Source organism: Solanum dulcamara, chromosome 8 (genome assembly GCF_947179165.1).
Source record: "Solanum dulcamara chromosome 8, daSolDulc1.2, whole genome shotgun sequence".
Taxonomy (NCBI): domain Eukaryota; kingdom Viridiplantae; phylum Streptophyta; class Magnoliopsida; order Solanales; family Solanaceae; genus Solanum; species Solanum dulcamara.
In genome coordinates, this window is record NC_077244.1 from 16,711,936 (window position 1) to 16,732,015 (window position 20,080).

General features: G+C 35.3%; 1 pseudogene; it reads left to right on the forward strand.

The window, feature by feature from the left end:
* Positions 1-590: 590 nt before the first annotated feature.
* Positions 591-711, forward strand: LOC129901792 (5S ribosomal RNA; annotated as a pseudogene).
* Positions 712-20,080: the final 19,369 nt, after the last annotated feature.

A 20,080-nucleotide genomic window follows, 5' to 3' on the forward strand; every position in this document is an offset into this window, starting at 1 on the left:
ACATGTAAAGTTGAAAATTAAAAGGAAAAGTAGACAGAAAGTCTAAATAAGTGCAGTTCTAGTTAGACATACGAGGAAAGTCCATCAGTGTATACTATTGTTGATATTGGGCGCCTTGTGAGGCTGCGATATGACGTGATATGATACATATATATGTATCTTTATACATATTGCCCCTGTGAGGCATTGTTGGCATTTTTTGCGTGCAGGTGTTGAGATAGTAAAAAATACAGAGGAAACTTTGCCCAAATTTTCCTTGAAATAAAAGGAAAATAATTTAAGAAAGACTGGTAGTTCTACATAGAACGATATATTAAGGATAAGATTAACTAAGAAGGGTAAGTAACCCACAGTAAAAATCATGAAAAAGGTTAAGAAGTGTTATACTATGGGGTAGAATGCGAACAAGATATGATGTGAATATAATGAGGATAGTTATGAAAATAAGTAAGGCCTTGTGAGGAAGTGGCTAAATATAGGATGTGGTCCATGTAATAAGAATATAAGGGTAACTTGGGCGGTGCAGCTTGGCCTACTGGATCAGCTGTTGGGTCATCGTCTTCTTCAGTAGCTATGCACCCCATGGGGCAGGATGCAATCATACCAGCACTAATGCACCGGATCCCATCAAAACTCCAAAGTTAAGCGTGATTGGGCGAGAGTGGTATTAGGATAGGTAACCTCCTGGGAAGCCCTATGCGACTGTGACATGAGATAATATGGATGCATGTATACATTGGCCTTGCATGGCATTGTGGTATAAAGAAGTATTGTGGATATATGATTCCACTGTGAAAGATGATAAGACCCTTTGGGATAGGGGATGTAGCTTTGCAAAAGAATTGATGAAATCTACGAATGGAGGTATGCCAAGAGTAAAACCAGGTGATTACTTGATAAAAGAAGTCGGTAGTAGCCATGTAACTGCCATACTCAAATACATTAAGGGAAGGTATAAGATAGTTTGAAGCAGAACCTTTAAGGTACAATCAGTACTAAGGACAAAAGTTATAGTGGAGCCTTAACATTAGATGAAGGAAGCAAGGAACGATACAGGTTTACGTACAGACTAGTATGGCGATGCTAAGGCATCTTGAGCTACTTTAAGCTCCTATACATTTTCGTGTAAAGGGTGCAATATGATGTGTGGTAAGAGAACTGGAAAAAAAGAAATGAAAAAGAAATATCACTTTTTCCTTATGCCTACTGCTAATCCTAACCTTTGGAACTCTGATATTGATTGCTTGATGAAAGTATATGTTATGGCAATGGGATAGAGGACCTCTCCATATAATCGGTATAAGTTTCGGAGGAAGGTTTCGATTTACATTCGAGGACAAATGTTCTAAAGGGGGGAAGGATGTTATACCCCGTACCTTTACGCTTTGGAACATCTTCTTAAGCTTCTTGAAAGATGTCCCATGACCCAGATTATCTATAACATGATTAAATAACTCTAAGGAAGGGAGGATGTGATGCCCCTTAAGAGTGAAGGTTGGAAATAGGTCTATAAGGATTTGAAATGAATTGGAGGCCAAAATAACAAGTCGTAGGACTCGACTTACTTACGTAAGCTACCAACTTGGATGACTTACATAACTAAGCCACTAGAGTACATGTTGAGCTTATGTAGCAAGGATTACATGGTCCGCTAAAGTAAGACGAGATTACGAACCCACGGGAGAGGCGGAAGGAAGGCTGCGTTTCATGCCCACAGGTACATATGTTCATTTTGGAGATCCGTCAGCTTAGGAGTTCCTCTCAGCTATGGTGGAAGTGCTCCACTATTCTGGAGCCTAGGTTTTGATATTGGTCATTTGATGTACATATTTATTTATTCAGGGGTACGGCGGGGGTCCTGTCCTACTATATGATGCAGTTATTATTCTTAGAGGTCTGTAGATATGTATATGTGGGTTATTTATGAGTTTGTTCTGACTGTGCCTATAGAGCACGTTCTAAATATTTTTATGTTATGGCAGCCTCGTCGGCTCGCGTGCCCTTTCATGATATGATACGAATGAAAGAGGCTACATGTATATGAAAAGGTTTTAAACCATTGAGGTTTTTGTTTATAGTATCATATCACACACGGTTCAACTTAAGTGTAGCTGATAGGTATGTATACGCAGCCTAGGTCGGACCCCAGTCGCGGCCTATGGGGTTGGGTCATGACAATCCTATTCTGGGATAGAGCTGACTTAGCATTTTTCAGTTGTCATTGGTGAGTCCTCATTTATCAAGGATGGGACTTTCTTTTATATTGATCATTTTGACTTTTCTCTTGCGATTCGAGTGAGCTATGATCTTTTCCTAAAGCCCCCACCAATTATAGATTTAGAGACATATTTAGATGTTGCAAGTAATGTAGTCCATGTTGGACATTGATTTGAGTATTACTCTTTCCTTAGACTTTCATAGTTGATTTTTTTCTCCCACTTCATTTCATTATGTTTTAAATTTTCCTTATGTATGTTATGTATGCTAATATGGCTTGGTTTAGATCATTTAGGTTTCTGATCGTCGTGTTACAACTACACCCTAGGTTGGAACGTGACAGTTCAGTACCTACATTGTTTACTTTTATGCATTATTTTTAGTTAAGGAATGAAATATTTTATTTATTAATTTAGAAACGAGTTTGAGTGTATATATAAAGTTTGAGAAGTCTATAATTCAATGATTGTTAGCATGACCTTTATCAATTCTAAATGATCTTTGATTAATTATTTGTTTGAGACTGAGTTGAGAAATAAAAAGATATACTTTGTATATTTATTAAGTTTCAGAAATATACTATTTTCAAAGAGAATGTAGTGACTGAGAAAAGTTGAATAAAACTAAATAAAGTCCAATGAGACTAAATGAGTTATATTTTGAGAATTACTAGTCACTTGAGTCCATAAGCATAATAATATATTTTCGGAGAAGTATTAAGCATCAATTTCGGTAAGAGTTTAGATAACTCAAACCCCATAAACTACGTAGCCAGCTTTGGATAAGATCGTACCATTGCGACTCCTCACTTCTGTCCCTTATACAGACTTTTATTAGATTCATGAGATATGTTTGTGTTCCCTACCCAATCAAGGTATTGGATGGTTGTGGTAACGACAATAGTTCGTTGTATCATCACAATGCTTACAGTGATGGATTTTCGTTTGAGGAACTCTCCAAAGAGTAAATATTATTTTCATAATGAGTTGCATTCTTTTACTTATGTTTTATAAAGTATTGACTTATTTCATATTTGCATGCTTTACTTTGAGTTGATATATTTAAGTATGCATTCCTTTGAGTATTCTTGATTATATTTTTTTTCATCCATTTAGATACCGTACATTCCATGTACTGACACCATTTGGCACTGCATCATTTTATTAAGCAGGTACGGGTGATAGAGATCTTCAAGAGTCGTATCGTTGAAGTTTAGTTTTCTTCCAACTTTGGTGAGACGTCTTTGTACTTGGAGAGCTCTTTTATCATTTATTTTAGTCATTATTTATAATTCTTTTGAAGTAGTCGCGACCTTGTCCCAGTAACTATTTAGAGTCTGTTTAGAGGCTTTATAGACTAGACTAGATAGTGTTTAGAGTTCATTAAGATTATTTTTAGAGTTTATGAGTTAAAACAATCTTTATCTATATATTTGAGTATTGAGACTTATTTTGAGATGTTAAACTTATATTCTTGTATATGCCCATATGAGTTAGTTTTTATTGTGAGTTAAGTGTTCCGCTGAGTAGACTAGGCCAAAAGTTCTCTTGGGAGCCAATAGTTTTTTTTGAGTGCCGACCACGTATAGTGAGTAGACTCGGGGAGTGACAAACTTTGTAGTAGAGCACAAAGTTCATGAGTCGTAGGATGCCTATGAAGCTGTGAAGCGTGCCTCATCCATAATGGCAAGATTACAAGACTATAGGAATTGTCTCACTTCTTTGATACTCCATGTTTGGGCAGTAGAGTTTAACTCTATATAAGCTCTTAACTCATGCATTTGCAATTTTTCAGATCATGCCTGGAAAACATAATCTCAGCTAGAGGAATGTCTCCTATCACAAGATTCCACAGACTACTATATCTCCATTATTTGGAATATAAACAAGAAACCCAGCCTGAGTGGCGAAGCCTGAGAATGACAATGGAACTTTGGAGGTCCCACATACTACTCAGTTTACCCTAAATTCTGAGGCCAAGTTTAAGGAAGTGATTACAATTCTCACGCAGTTGATGGCTGCCCTTCCTGGTCGTCAAAGTAATCCAATCCCTAGATCTAGTTTTCAAGAGCCATCTTCTACTACAAGAACCATAAACTTTTTGAGGATGAACCCACAAGTCTTTATTGTATCCAAAGTTGAGAAGTATCCCTTGAACTACATCGAGATGTGGAGAAGCCTCAAAGCTTTGCATACAACTTAGATCGTGGGAGTTGAGCTTGTTTACTATCAGTTGAAGGATGTTGCAAATATCTCGTACAATTAGTGGAAGGAAATTCATCGTGAGGATGTAGATCTTGATGTTTGGGATGAGTTTGAGAGTGCATTCCTAGTCTACATCTTTCCCCAAGAGCTATGGGAAAAAATGTTGAGGAGTTTGTGAACCCAATGAAAGAAGGGGTTGACTGTGAAAGAGTACAACCTTAAGTTCAAGAAGCTATCTAGGCATTCTCTAGAGAAGATTTCCGATGTAAGAACAAATATGAGGAAGTTTGTCTTTGGCCTGGGCAAACATGTGAAGAAGGAGTGTCAGGTGCAATGTTGATTATAGATATAGACACCTCTCATAAAAATGGTATCACGAATGGATAAGCTCTCATAAAAATACATATTCATAAGGAACCCATGGATCATATATATGTCCCAAAACTACTACAAAATATAGATGTCTATATGCAAATGTGATCTTCTATAAAGTTTTCGAAACCTTTATCTCCAAATGGCCAACTTCAATCATATCCTCGGACATTTTCTATGATAGAAACAACTATCGCTAAGCACAAAGCTTAGTGGGGTAAAAACTACAAGTTTGAAGCCTTTAGAGTTTCCAATTACTTTTCTCAGGTCATGAGTAGCACAATTGAAACACAATAAATAAATCAAGTAAGCAAATATCAAGATTATCAAGTTCGATATTTAAAGGTTTAAATATCAAGAATTTGTACAACCACCTTTACAAGAGATTAAATAATAAGTTTTTTCCAATATGTACATCATGCCAATCATAACAAATATAATCAAGTTCCAAAACATATTGGTGCCCTATATCAAGAAGAGTAAAGACTCAATAATAAAGAGAATAAAGAACCATATTAAAAATGGTGTTCTAGTTAATACTTAAATGGAAAATTTCCAAACCTAAGACGAACCAAAAATCCAAAGTTAATATGAAAAAAGATCCGAATCAAGAGGTATGCCAATGGTGACAAAGTCAAAACTACAAGAAGGACAAAGTCCATAAGAATATCAAGTGACCAAGCATTCCGTATAAGTGGGCAATCTAAATAAGTGTCTTCTAATTCTCAAAAGATACCAGCATGATAATAAAAAGTAAAAAGCAGTAAATCAAGAGTACAAGTAGAAGTTTATACACAAATCTCAGCCTTTTAGCATAGTATCGGTCAAACACAACTTCAAGAGTTCAATCCATAGACCAAGCAATGTCTCAATTTCCTTAACATGTAGATGAGCATAAACAACCTTAAAAATACAAGTAAACTCCCTCTTTAATTTCCAGCATCTCCATAATATTGACATAAAATAAGATTTATAACCAAAAGTAAGCCTAGAATGTGTAAACAACACTATGCTACAAAAATAGTAAATTTGGCTAGCCCAGTACCTCATGTTGTAACTAAAATTTAAAAATGCAAACGGCAAAATTGGACTCTATGTCCTTCATTAAAGTTTTATATATATGTATTAGGTTTGCGAACAATCAAGAATCTCTGAAAAATATATTTTTTACAAAAGGATATAAGTAAAATACTAACAGTTGCACATAGGGGATATTTAAATAAAAAATCTAGACAGAACTTGTCCTTTATTGTTCTCTTTTTCAAATCTATAACAACATAATTAGATTCCAACATAAACATAAGAGTTGTAGGTATGTGTATTATCTTTTCAAAATATATGTATTCTCTAAAAAAAATCCTCACAAAATGAGATATTCTAAAATTACTAACACCTACACAGTCTTAAAATAGATTTGATCACTTACTAAGATGTAAAGTGTATCTTAAGTTTCAGCCAAAAGGTGTAGGTTTGTCTTACGATTTTTGTGAACTTTATAGGTATGAGAAAGTTATAAAAGATCATTAGCATTATGAAATTGACTTTCTTTTGATATAGCTATGATATATCTTCAACCACATTAGCTTTACCAAGATGATAGTCAATTGTGAAATCATAATCTTTGATGAGTTCAAGCCATGTACATTTTCTTAAGTTCATCTCTTTTTTAGTACGCATGTACTGAAGCTCTTGTGATTAATGAATATATGAATATTTTCTGCATACAAATAATGCCTCCATATATTTAAGGCTAACACAATAATAGCAAGTTCTAGATTAAGAGTAGGATAACTTAATTCATGTGGTTTTAATTTCTGAGAGGCATAAGAAATAACTTTCCCTTCTTGCATCAAAAGACATCCCAGACCACAATGATAAGCATCACTACATATCATGTACTCTTTCCCCTCCATTGGTAGAGTTAGTATAGGAGCTTGCATCAACAAGGATTAGAGCGTTTCAAAGCTTTCTTGACATTTGTTATCCCAAGTAAACTTTACTTCCTTCTTCAAGAGTTTAGTCAAAGGAGAGGTTATAATGGAGAAGCCTTTCACAAACCTTCTATAGTATCCTACTAAGCCTAAGAAACTTCTTTCCTCAGTTGAACTTGTGGGAGGTTTCCATTTAAAAATTGCTTCAATTTTACTAGGATCTACCTTCAAAATTTTCAAAACAATCCGAAGACGTTTATCATGATCTTCACTACTCTTGAAATATATTAAAATATCATCTATAAAGAACATCAAAAATTGATCAAGGTAAGGCTTAAATACTCGATTCATTAGATTGCAGGAGTATTAGTCAACCCGAATAAAGTCACAAAAAATTCATAATGATCATACTAGGTTTTAAAACCAATTTTAGGAACATCTTTCTCTCTAACGTGTAATTGGTGAAACCCATACCTCCAATAAATCCTTGAGAATAATTTAGCACCTTTCAGCTGGTCAAACAAATCTTAGCTTCTTGGTAGTGGATATTTATTCTTGGTTGTTATTTTATTCAATTTTCTATAGTCAATACAAATTCTAAGTTTGCCATATTTCTTCTTTACAAATAACACAGGATCTCCCCAAGAAAAACTACTTGGATGGATAAAACCGTTCTCAAGAAGTTTTTCCAATTGAGTTTTTAATTCCCCTAATTCTGCCGGAACCATTCTATAAGGAGTGATAGAAATATGGGTAGATTAAGGAATAACCTCAATCAAAAATTTAACTTCCCTTTCCGATGGCAACTCAGGAAGAATTTCTGGGAACACTTCAGGAAAACCACACACAGTAGGTAAGTCCATAAGACTAGGACTCTACAAACGTGTATCAATTATATGAGCAAGATATGCACCACAACCTTGACGAATCATCTTTCCTGCGAAGGCCGTAGAAATATTACTAGATGTCAATGATCTCTTACCTTGTATAATAATGTGTGAAAAAGCAATATCTTTGAAAGTAACATGCTTGGATCACTAATCCACCAATACATGATATTGATAAAGACAATCCGTCATAATAATAATATTAAAATTTTGGAAAGGCATTTCAATCAAATTAGCAAGGAAGACTATGTTTTAAATCACGAAGGGAAAATCTTGGTAAATTTAATTACACGCAACTTGGTAGGCCAAAGGACTTTCAATCAGCACAACTTAATTAAGTCTCGCAGATTTCACGTTTTCAGGAAGAACAAGTGATGAACAAATATAGGAATATGTAGAACCAAGATCAAATAGTGTAAACACACATAAGCAAAAGAAGTGAAATTTACTAACAACCACATCTTGTCCCTCTTGATCATCTCTCTGACTCATAGCATAAGCTCTTGCAGTAGCTCTTGACCCGCTAGCTTGCTATGCTCCATTTTCCCCTACTGTATGGGTGTTTTTAGGTCTTGCACCTCTATTGGTTTAAGGAAGATTAGTAGAAAGATTCTAAACTGATCCTTCAGTGCACAAGGAAGGAACATTATTACGATTAGGACAATCCTTCCTTTTATGATCAAAGCTTCCACAATTAAAACATGAACCAAAATCTCTTTTCCAAGTACCCTAATCATTATTTCCATACTGTGTACAATTGGGAACGCAAGTCTTTCTTTGGCTATAACTCAGAGTGCTGGCTGTCGAAAAACATAATTTGTTCTGCTTATGTTAAGTTGATCTATTAAAACTACCAGCCTTAAAATTATCAAACCTCCCCTTTTTTGATGGACCTCCAAAATCTGATTTAGGCTTCCAGAATCTTTTCTCGTGTCTACTAGAATCTTCCTTATCAAGTCTTTCATAAGTAAAAGCAGCAAACACTAATTTACAAAAGTTCTCTAGTTGTAGGATTGCCACATTATTCCCTATGGAATCATTCGAGCCTTCTTCAAATCTCCTGCATACATCTTTTTCCTCATTAATAATATCTCCAACATAATGAGAAAGTCTGAGAATGGTTTGTTCATACTCAGCAATAGACATGCCTGTTGCCTGAAATTTAGTTACTCTTTTTTCTTTTCATCACAATAAGTAGGTGGGACATACTTCAGACTAAATTCTTTAACAAAATCATCCCAAGTAAGAACCGTAGGTTTTATCTTGGTATTTGGAATAATTACCCACCAATTGTAGGCTTCTTTTTGCAATAGTGAGATAGCATAATTGAATTTAGCAACATTTGAACACTCCAACAACTCAAACACCCTCTCCATGTGCTGAAGCTATTGTTCAGCATCAGTGAAATCAACAGTTCCTTCAAACTCAACCCTACACATTTTACTTATTTTTTCAAAGTTTATCCCATTGGGATCATACATCATTTCAGCCATGTGGTAGAAGAATTCAGCCATCTTTTGGAAAGGAGGATTCATAACATGAGTACTACAACTCATGTGAGGATGTGGAACAACTCTTACACCTTGTTGGTTTCCCACTTCAGACCCACTAGTATGCGGAACATACTGATCCGAGGAATGTTCGCCAATCCCTTCGAGTGCATGACATTGAGAAGAAGAGTCATATGTACCTTTAAGATCAGCTTTCATAGGTCTATTGAAAGAAGAGGCCATAACTTAATTCCTTTAAAAGGGAATATCATCTAGTAGTGAAATTGGGCCTATTCAAAAAGCTTAACATAAGACAAGTATAATCTAGTAGAGAAATTAGACACATCCAAAAAGTTAAAGGTGTAAAATTTTGGCATTTAAAGATTCATATGACCTCAATTTAACCAAAAAAAATTCAATTTATGACGTAGAAACTTTTAAAAATAATTTTAAAAAAAGCTTTACGAGACTTCCATGTATAATTCCACGCCACTATATTTCATGTTATAACAATTACCAATTTCAACTTACGAACACCAAGGTTAACTAGTTCATGCTTCATACAAACATTCCAAAATGAAACAGTAAATTTAGTACGTTATAAGGCTTGGATTTATACACCCCAAAACAATAAAATGAGAAATCAAATTTAAGTTACAAACCATGGTGTAATGAATAGATCATCTATCAAAACATGCATATACTTAAGAAACCCATGGATCATATACATGTCCCAAAACTACTACAAAATATAGATGTCTATATGCAAATTTGATCTTCCTTAAAGCTCCCAAAAATATTTTCAACAATGGTCAACTGCAAGCTTATCCTCAGACGTTTCATATGATAGAAACAACTATCACTAAGCATAAAGATTAGTGGTGTAAAAACTACAAGTTTGAAGCCTTTAGATTCTCCAATTATTTTTTTCATCATGAGTAGCATAATTGAAACATAACAAATAAATCAAGCAAGAAAATATATCAAGAGTATCAAGTTTGAAATTTAAAGGTTTAAGTGTCAATAATTTGTTGAACCACCTTTATGAGAGATTAAATAATAAGTTTTGCCCAATATGTATATTATGACATCACACCAAATATAATCAATTATCAAAAAATGTCAAAGCCCTCTATCAAGAAGGGTAAAGTCTCAAAAATCAAGAGAATCAAGAACCATATTAAAACTGGCTTTCTAGTTCATACTTATAATAAATAATTTTCCATACTTAAAACGAACCAAAAATCCGAAGTCAAGATGGAAAAAGATCCAAATCAAGAGGTATGCCAATGGTGAAAAAGTCACAGCCACAAGAAGAAAAAATTCCACAAGAATAGCAAGTGATTGAGCAATCCGTATAAGTGGGCGAGATTAACAAGTATTTTGCAATTCTCAAAAGATACGAACATGAAATTACAAACAAACAAGATATAACCAATGTACCAAAATAAGCTTTCAAATATACCAACAAGTAACAAGTCTAGAAGTATAGGTCTATATACAAATCTTAGCTTATTAGCATACAAACATTCCCAGACAACTGCAAGAGTTCAAACCATAGACAACCAATGTCTCAAGTTCCTCAACATATACACGAGTATTAAACACCTTGAAAATATATTTAAATGGCCTCTTTAATTTCAATCATCTCTATAATATTGGCATAAAGCAAGATTTATCACTAAAAGTAAGCGTACAATATGTAAACAACACTATGCTACCAAAGCAGTAAACTGGTCAGCCCAGTACCTTATGTCGTAACTAAATTTTGAAAATGCGAATAGAAAAACTGGACTTTATGTCCTACATGAAATTTGTCTATATATGTCTAAATTTTGAAAATAATCCAAAATCCTAAAAAAATATGTTTTGTACAAAAAGATATAATGAAAACACTAACAGTTGCACATAGGGGATTTTTAAATCAAGAATCTGGATAGAACTTGTCCTTTATTGTCCCATTTTTCTGATCTATAACAGCGTAATTAGATTCAAACATAAACATAATATTTTTATGTATTTGTGTTATCTATTCCAAAATATATTTATTATTTAAGAACAAATACTTACACAATGATATATTCTAAAATTACTAACAGCTACACAGTTTCTAAATGGATTTGATCACTTACCAAGTTGCATAGTGTATCTTGAGTTCCAACCAAAAGGAGTAGAGTTTTCTTAAGATTTTTGTGAATAAGTATTTATGAGAAAGTTATAAATGATCCTTATACTTACGGATCCAACTTTCTTTTGAAATTGGTGTGACATACTTATAATATAATATAGCAAAGGTGGCTGCCCAAAATGAAAAGGTGGCTGCCCAAATTTGTTTTAAAAATTTATTACATTTTACTTACATGTATTAGAAGGATATGCTTTTTTGTGATATATATATATAATATATTGATCATTTATTAAACTAGCCTAAGGAAATCTTTTATAATATTGTCACCAACCAAGGAAACCAATTTCTCAGACGTTACAAAGTTCGAGTAAAGAAATAGTGAACTTGGAGTTGATTCTATCATAAAAAAATATTCTCTTGAAGTACAGATATTTACTTAAATAATTGGGAGCATGACATGGTGTAACGACCTCACCTAGGGCCTAGTTGTAAAACGGAGATTGGATCCTTGAAGGGCTCTAACAAAGTCTTTTGACATATCAAAAGCATACATAAGGTAAAGTAATGCGGAAATAACATAATAGGAGTCTAAATCATGAATTATAAAGAGTATAGGAATTGAAAACATAGACTCTAAAATATATATCCAACGAATGCCTCCACTACATCAGAAAGGCAGGCACTAAGACATGTCTTAACAAGGAAACAAATCATAAATCACCTTCGATGGATGATGACTCACCAAAAAACTTCGCCGGATAAAAGCTCTACTAGCCAGGTGTGGGAACGGAATCCTCAACCCCTATATTATAAGATAATATAGCTTATAATATGGGTTAGTAAATTTGAATTTACTAAGTAAATTTGAATGTACTAAGTATGAGGGCATGACATGCAACATAAATCATAAGATGCAATGATCAATTAACGTACATGATAAAGAGGGTAAATAAAGTAATGAGAAAATCATAATGATCAAAGAATTAAAAGGGCATATTTGAAATCATGAAATAACATAAGAGGATATACATATGTGAGATAGAACCATAATAAAAAATAAGATCATGCGAGCTATAACATGGAATTTTGATGTCTCCCCATACAATGGAAGAAAGGGGAATCTACTTGTCAAGATAGACTCTACCCGCAAGATGGGTCATGTACATATGCTATATGGGATCCACTATCTAAGCCATGAAGGCAAACTATGGTGGCATATAGTTTAAGGGACTTGAGGCTGCTATTAAGGCTTTTGGTAGGGCCCCCACCTCAAAGTTCACTCGATGCTAAGTCAAATCCTATAAAAAATATAACATAGTAATCATACTTACCATATATCATAACATTTTCATAAACTTCATAATACATAGAGTAGCTCATTTTAATGTCATACTTGCAATATGAGTATAATCTTTTTAAAATTACAATATAATACTTGCATAATTTATGTCATTAGGTTTCTAAATAACACATAGGACCCTAAGTCAGCTTTCTTCATAACTTACATGTAATTCATAACTTAAATATAATGGTAATCCATTATCATAATTCAAATTTAAATTTAGGGTAAAATGCATGTACATAGTCAATTTGAATGAAAACTATGATAATAATTTAAAATTATTGAATTCATAATCATACTTCATAATATCATCATTGAAAATAGATTGATTTATGGGAATCACAGTTCAACTTGAAATCATGTGATTCATGTAGAAACATACTTATAATGATTGAAATCAAAATTAAAACAACCTAATATTGTTCATTAAATAAGGGTTACAAACCCAATTGAAATGCATGAGATTTTGAATGAAAAGCTTGGGACTCCATGGGTAAAAGGGACCCATGGATCAATCCCTATATACCTTGAATGAATTTGACCTTGCTATGGAAAAAGGAGACTTGTTATTGAATAAACCCTAGTCAAACTTGATGAAGATGATAAACTGTTGAAGTAATCCCAAATAGAGGTCTTAAAGTTGTTTGGGAATTAATGAGGGAAACAAATAGGTTAAGGAGTATTTAGGAAAATTTCGTAATGAATAGAGTCCCAAAAATATCCACATACAATAATGAAAGAATATAGAAATAAGTGGATTACCTCTCATTTAACTATAACTAGAATTCACCATGAAAGACCCATCACGGTCCGTGATGCTCATCACTTCCTGTGGTGGTGTCTGTGATGCTAGAATTGGGCTTGAAATCTTAAGGTTGCAGGGGAAGAGTTTGAAAACATCCTCCATGGAGACCTTCACGATCCATAGACCATGGTCATGGTGCAAGACCTGCAGGGTGTTCTATAGGAGCGATCACCAGGAACCCACTACAATACGTGAATGGCTACATAAACTATGATGGTGAGGCGTGATCCTTGCCTTATGATTGTTTTCTGAGATCTCATAGGAGGGGTCACCATGGAGGGCATCATAGCCAGTGGTGCTCAACACAGTTCGTAGTCCCTTCTTGTAGGTTTGAGCTTTAGAACTACCACCACGATGGCTCACCACGAGGTGTGGTACGTACCATAGCCCGTGATGTCCTTCAATAGTCATCATCTAGTGCCAAACTACAGGTTTTAGTAGTATCATGTTTTGATCCTTGTTTTTTGACTTTCTAAATTATGGGGTCTTATAATATCTCCCCCCTTGGGATCATTCATCCTTGAATGGTACCCAAGATAGAATGAATGGAATAGGAAAGGAATATAACAGCCCAACATGAATGCAACTCGATAACTGAAATATTTGATTTGGGCTAGTTGGATCATAATGGAACTAAATACCCCAACTAGGCATGGAAGAAAAGAGATGAGGATATCGGGACATCATATTGGCTTCGGCCTCCCATGTAGAACCCTCAACCTTTTGATTTTTCCATAAAACCTTAACCGAAGCTCTTTCATTGTTTATCAATTTTCTAACTTCCTGGTCTACTATCTCAATCAGAACTTCTTCATAAGAAAGACTCTATTTAATCTCAATGCTTTCCAATGGCACAATGGAGCTAGGATCACCAACAAGCTTCCACAATAATGACACATCCAACACCGGATGCACTTATGCCAAAAATGTAGGCAAATCAAGCTCATAAGCCACTTTAGCAATTCGCCTTATAATCTGATATGGGTATACATAGTGAGAGCATATATTTCCTTTCCTACCAAAATGCATCACACCCTTCATGGGTAAAATTTTCAAGTAAACCCAATCATTAACTTCAATTTCAAGTTCCCTTTTCCTCACATTTGAATAGGACTTTTGTCGGCTTTGGGACATTTTAAATCTTTCTATAATGATTCTAAGATTATCCATAGCCTCAAATATCAACTCAGGTTCTATAGAAGAAACTTCACCTACCTCACACCAACTTATAGGGGATCTACACCGCCTACCATACAAAGCTTCAAATTGAGCCATTTCAACACTTGAGTGGAAATTATTTATGTAAGAAGACTCTATTAATACTAGATGATCATCCCAATTTACGTTAAAGTCCATCACACATTCTCTCAACATAGACTCTAATTTTTGAATGGAATATTCGCCTTGACCATCCATTTATCGATGAAAGGATGTACTAAGCTTTTCTTCGGTACCAAGACCCTTTTTGAATGATCTGCAAAATTGAGATGTAAACTGAGTAACTCAATCTAAAATGATAGACAATGGGAAACCATGAAGCTTCACTAACTCTTGAATACACAATTTAGCATAGTCCTCGGCTAAATATAAGGTCTTAATGAGGAGAAAATAAGCCGATTTAGTCATTCGGTCAACAACCACCCAATAGAGTTGTGTTTCCTACGAGTATGAGGCAAACCTTAACGAAGTCCATATTCAATACTTCCCACTTCCAAGTAGGAATCTCAATGTCTTTAGCCAAACCTCCTAGTTCTTGATGCTCAACTTTCACTTGTTGACAATTGGGACACTTAGCCATAAATTCCGTAATATCCCTCTTCATGACATTTCACCAATACACACTTCTCTCAAATCTCGATATATCTTTATAAACAGGGATGACTAGAATACCATGAACTATGTGCTTTAGACAATATCATATCTTTCAATCTATCAACATTCAGAATGCAAACAACCTTAATTTCACAAAAAACCATCTTCCCATTAGGAGAAAGCGTCAATGACCTTTTTGGCAACTGTTTTCTTCAATTCAACAAAAGAGGGATCACCAGCTTGAGTTACCTTTACATCCACCATAAGATACGACTCATAACCATTTTGTACAATAACACCACCATCCTTCGAATCAACCGATCGAACACCCAAATGGGCTAATCTATGCACATCCCAAACTAGTTCTTTCTTCTCATCCTCAACATGGGAAATACTGTTCATGGAAAATCTACTAAGAGCATCCACAACCATATTTTCCTTACCGAATGGTATAACACACTCATGTCCTAATCCTTTAACAGTTCAAGCCATCCCCTTTGTCAAAGATTCAAGTCCTTTTGATAGAAAACTATCACGACCCAACTGCAAGGGTCGCGATTGGGGCCTGACCTAGATCCCCGTATACATATCTATCAGCTATAGTCAAGTTGAACCATGTGTGATGTGATACTATACACAACATCCAATGGGTCAAAAACTATTTTATATACTTGTAGCCTATTTCACCTATATCATAATATGAAAGGGCACACAAGCCGACAAGGCTGCCATAACACGATAACATTTATAACACGACATACAGGCATAGCTGAAACAAACTCATCAACAACCCATATACACGTGTCTATAGACCTCTAAGAGTATTAAATATATTATATAGCGGGACAGGGCCCCTGCCGTACCCCTAAATAAACAAACATATATATCAAAAGACCAGTGTTAAAAGTTAGGCTACAGAATAATGGAGCACCTCCAACATAGATGAGTGGAAATCCTACGTCGGTGGATCCCCCATAATGAACATTTGTACCTGCGGACATAAAACTAAGCGCCCTAGAGAATGAGGGGTCAGTACGATATATGTACTGAGTATATAAGCATAACATAACTGAGATATCAACTGCAATAGGGATCCGGGAAACCAAGTATAACATTTAATAGAGTACTGTACTTGCCCCTCACAAAATAAGGTCATGTATACCATTATCACCTACCGTATCCGGCCCTCTTGGGGACTCGGTGTTACAGATGCATCATCTATTATGATAGGCATATATATGCCATTAGCATTGTGGAACGTACAACCCGTTCCATGTATATAGCAAGTACATGCCGATGAATGAATGCCCAATCAACATATCATGTAATAATGCCAAGGTACGATGGCTTGATCTGTATATCGTATAGTGATGCCAAGAAATTTATGGCCCAATCCATATAAAATGTAATATGCCGAGAAATGTACGACCCGATCCTTACATAGCAAAATAAGCATATACATGCACGTAAAACTTTGTAGCATATCAAACATCCCTCAAATATTACCATAAAGTATGTTCAAAAGCCCTTAGGTATAAGAGATTACGTAGTCAGTCACTATTAAGCATATAAAAGGCTCGAGAGTCGTAGTTCAACTACTTTAAGACCCTTATCATTCAAAAGTGAGTACAAGTGATGAATCATATTTAGCACCTATAAATGGAACTCTCTCAAACTCATACCCTACATCATTTCACTTACATTAAGCCATTTCAAGAAAAGAAAAAGATAGGCTTTACGTGTATTACTTTTTATCATGTAGAAGGCTTACAAGACCATAACTCAACCATCGCGGGAGTTCTAAAATAATGAAGTAAATAAGATTAACGAATCATGCTCGGGGATATAAGAATGGAATTATGTCCACATTACATATACCAACCACTTATTTCTAAGACATTCCAAAAGAAAAGAAGAGTTAAGCTTGACATACACTACTTTTCAGCATATAGAAGACTTGAGGAATAGGAGCTTAATCACTTTAAAAGTCTTAACATTTAGAAGTGAACACGAATTATGAATCATGAATCATGTTCAGAGCTCATGAATAGAGTTACCCCAAGATTCTTACACTTATCATTTGTCACTTAAACCTAAGACATGCCCAAAAGAAAGGAAGGATAGGCTTTACATACCTTTAATGAGTAATCGTACCCACTCTTGATTCGTTGCCTTCCTAACCTATTTAACATGGAGGTAATACTAAAATTAATAACCTTCAATTTTCCAATTTCTCCAACCATAACCAAACATCCATAGGAATCATTTTCCTATGTGCCTTTCTCAAGTAGTTTATTAATTGGCTACGAAGTTAATGGAAATCGGGCAGCACTTCCCTTATAATTTGCCCTATCCGAATTTTCAATTACATCCCTAATCACTACAGACAACCAAAAATAATAACATGCAGCATATATAAAAGTAATTCACACTAACATTGCACCATACAAACTCCAAACGACTCACTTAAAATTACTATATCCAAAATAGGGGTTTTAGACTCTATTTTGTAAAACCTTTAACCGTACGAAGCAGAGGGACGTGTAGCTGAAACCAGAGGCTCCCACACCTATTTTAGAATACTTTTTATAACTTCAACACACCACCACACAACCTCAATCTGCAGAACCAAAGCACAACACCCTACTTGATTTCAATTTAACTATAACGACTTCAATTTAGATTGTTTCTAACATCAAGCATCCTTATGATTTTTTCATATTTACAGCACATACAATACGTGTAATACACTCCATAAAAACTCCATAAACTCCAAATTGAAAGGAAAGACCTTACCTTACCCGAAATTGGCCAAAACTCGCCAAAACTCACCTCGGAAACCTCTTGGCGTGCTGAAATGAAGTGGACTATTTGTGTCACTTCTTCGCAGCCACAAATTGTGATTTTATGGTATTAAACACTTTTATATACCTATGGGATACCGTAAAGAATTAATTTATGGAATGAAAGTCGGAGGCTTACATTTTTGGGACCAAACCCGTAGCTCTCCTCTTCTTACTCCTAGCATTTTTCTCTTCAAGTTTCGAAGTGTAGGGCTGAAGAAATGAATCCTTAGTCATAATAACATACATATATATACCTCCACGTAATCTAGGAACACCTTATATAATTAATTCACGGATAAAAATTAGAGGACTTACCCTTTTTCCTCTTCCAAACTCGTAGCTCCCTCCTTCTCTAGCTTAGGGTTTCTTTTTCTTCGTTCTCTCCAAATTTCAACATGGATTAGATAAGTAATCACTTAAGAGTCATCCCACATATATATATATGCCTCCTTTAGAGGTGACATGTGTCATCCCCTAAGGGTGACACATATCCATCCCCAATTGGGCCAATACGTCCATACAGCTAACTAGGGGTTGCCACATGGCAGTGGGGTCCACCTCTCCCCAAGAAGGTGGGTCACCTACTTGACCCCAATAAGGTGGGTCACTCACTTCCATGTGTCACCTTCCCATGCTGGCACATAGTGTTTTCTCTTATTGCAACGTGTCATTCTTTCCTCTTCCTCATAGGTTCGTAATCTCGTCTTATTTGAAGAAAATGTGTACTCCTTGCTACGTATAATTGGTGTGTACTCAAGTAACACAAGTATGCAAAACCTCTAAGTAGGTAGCTTACGTAGGTAAGTCGAGTCCTACCACTCATTTCTTGGCCTCTAACTCCTTCCGAATTCTTAGAACCCTATTTCAAATCTTCCCTACTATGGAGCGTCATATCTTCCCTTATTTAGAGGTATTTTATGTGTGTGGAGTGTAGGTGTCACATGGCCGCTTTCAAGAAGGTTAAGAACATGTTTCAGGGTTCAAAAGTATGGGGTGTAACATCCTTCCCCCCTTTAGAAAATTCATCCTCGAATGTCAACTAGTCTCATAAGGTCTTACGAGTGCTTCGGGATATCTCTATACTAGTTGCCATTCATAGGCCTCGTATTAACCCATATAATCATTTTAAGAGGGTAGATTACCTGTAGGCATAGGAAATAGGTATAGATGTTTCTCCCCCATTTCTTTTTTGGCTTCTTAGGCCATCTCTTCTGTATTCTCATTTCGTCACCATAATTTGACGGAAGCCAAGTCCTTAGTTTACAACCTTCTAATCTGCCGAACCAATGATGGCGATAGGTTGCTCCTGATAGAATAATTTCCCTATTAAGTGGACCTCATACCACAAGGAAGATTCTATGAGGGTCGCTTATACATTTGCGAAGTATTAATCCGTAAAAACTGAATGTATCATTTCAAATTGGATAGTAGGTCCAACTCGTAGGCAACTTTTCCCATTCTATGACTAATCTGATAAAGGCCAAGTTTTTTTTCTTTCTTATCGAATACCATTACATCTTGCACTAGTGATGCTTTCACGAGTACACAATACTCAACTTCGACCTCAAAAGGTCGACGTCGGTTATCTAAGTATAACTCCTGTCAATTCTGGACTGTTAACAGGTTCTCCAGAATAAGCTTCACTTTATCAATAGCTCGTTAGCTCCTGTCCGGGCCTATTAGTGCTCCTTCATCAACCTTAAACCAACCAATAGGTGCTCTTCCATACAAAGCTTTTTATGATGCCATTTGCATACTATTATATGCAGCTTCACTCCAACTACTTCTAAATATAATACTGCAGACCCGCAACCTATTTTCCCGCATTTGCATAGTATGCTTGGCCTGTCCATTAGTCTAGAGGTGTAATGCTGTATTATGTTCTCAACTCCTTTTAAAAGGTTTTAACTATCCTTCTGCTTTGCATCTTTTAAACCCAATCCCTAGGGTTGGCTATTATACCATTTCTTTTATTTCAGCTTGTAACGCTCTAGGTATGTTCAACTACATTTTTTGCTTATGACTTCTTTCCAGTTCTTTTACCAT